This window comes from Solanum pennellii, chromosome 12 (genome assembly GCF_001406875.1).
Source record: "Solanum pennellii chromosome 12, SPENNV200".
Taxonomy (NCBI): domain Eukaryota; kingdom Viridiplantae; phylum Streptophyta; class Magnoliopsida; order Solanales; family Solanaceae; genus Solanum; species Solanum pennellii.
The window spans coordinates 2,025,026-2,027,062 of record NC_028648.1 but is presented as its reverse complement, the minus strand read 5'-3'; positions in this window follow the sequence as shown (position 1 = coordinate 2,027,062).

Below are 2,037 nucleotides of genomic sequence, written 5' to 3'. Positions count from 1 at the left end.
TAACTTTATATTTATTTATTTACATAATTTTCCTTATATATATCTCACATTCAACGTGAACAATAGTATTCCATCTATATAATGATACTTGTTCACTATTAACTTTATACACATTTAAAGAAATTATAATAAAAGAGTAATTTTATGATATCATCTTTTAAATATAATAAATGCAATGTCTTTCAAAAAATAAAGATATGATTATAACTAATTATCGAGATAAATTAGAAACTAAATATAAAATTATCTATTAATTTATAAAGTATATAAATATTATTAAATATCCTAACATAATATAGTGAAGAATTATTATTGGACCGAGATAAATAGTTAGGTCCTTCCTCCAACTCATTTTAATTGATAATTGCCACATAGCCACATATAAATATGGTTGGCTGATATTTAAATAAATTGTAATTTTTGCAACTCATTTTCTCTTGCAACTTGTCAAAAATTTATTAATCCTACATTCTTCATTGCACACAAAATTAATGCACAACATGAGTTCAATTGTTCAACATCACATATGTATTTTATCTTTTTTTTATCCTATTTATTTTAATTTAATTACCTTACGTTATTTAAGTTGAAAGTATTTAAAAATAATACGTTTTCTTGTTATTATAAAATTGAAGTAAGATTTCTATATGATTGTATTATGTTTTTGTTATTGTCGTCTTAGTTTGACTAGATATAAAGATTAAAAAAAGATAAAAAATGAAAAAAAATAATCTTGAGATGTTAATTCTTTCCCAAAAAAATAATTAAGGGCTTCTTTTTACTAAACATTTATTTCAAAAAAATAAGTTTATTATTTCTTTTTTTTTTCTTTGATTGGTTGCTCATTATGTTGATGAATTTAAGTCTTAATGTTCAACTAAAATTGCTAACTCATTATGATTTTATGTTCCTCTCACTAATTGAATGACTATGAACATGTCAAATACTCAAATACAATTTACACACAAACAAATTAATTTTCAAATTCAATATAAGTTTTTCATGTTCTTTTTCATCAATTGATTCACGAAACTCGCAATTTGTATTAATTTCTCAAAGTACTTATATATAATTTAGATAAATATTACGATCGACGTAGGGTGTGGAGTTATGGGAATTGGGACTATGTGGGTAGAGTAAAAATGAGGTGTTTTGATAGGTAGAAATTACACAACAATATGAAATGTTACTTGCTAAACTAGTTTAGTTTATCGTACTTTTACGTAAAAGTCATTCATAGAAAAACATTGTCCTCCATGTTGAATACATCCTATATATCGAATATTTTTTTTTTTGAATTTTTACATGTTTTTTATTATATATATAGATATTGTCCGAATCTATATAAGTGTCATCACCAATCCATTCCTCAATCAATGTAGGATTCTAGCACACTTTTCATGCTTAGGCCTAACAGGAACATGGGTCGGTAGCCCAAAAAAAGACGAGTCGCACGATTCTGATAATATAATAAAGATGTGATATCTAAACTAACTCAATTCCGTCCAAAAGCTAATTCTAGCAAGAATGATTAATCAAATCTATATATAAGTGTTATCACCATTTCCAATCCATTTTCTAACCAATATAAAAATTTAATCTTTAGATCTTTTAATAAAAATTCTGACTTCACCACTGTTCGATCATTAATGTCTCATCAAATTATTAGTGTGTATATTGACAAGCTGGACTCACCAAAAAAAAAATGTAGCTAACAACTGACCAAGAAGATGACTTTCTAACCCTTTTTTTTTTTTTGGTAATAAAAGTTGTACATATATAGGACCAAATTAAATATAGATTCTTTATTATTACAACCTATAAGCCACTAAGAAAGGGTATCTTACTTACCACATAAATAAAGGTATCTTAATTATTATTTTATTATTTAACCCACAAACATATTAAATTAATATTTTATTTGGTAAAGTATTTTTTATAATATTATCTAAAATCCTTGTTTTTATTTTTTCACTTCATAACATATTTACCAATATATATATATATATATATATATATATATATATATATATATTA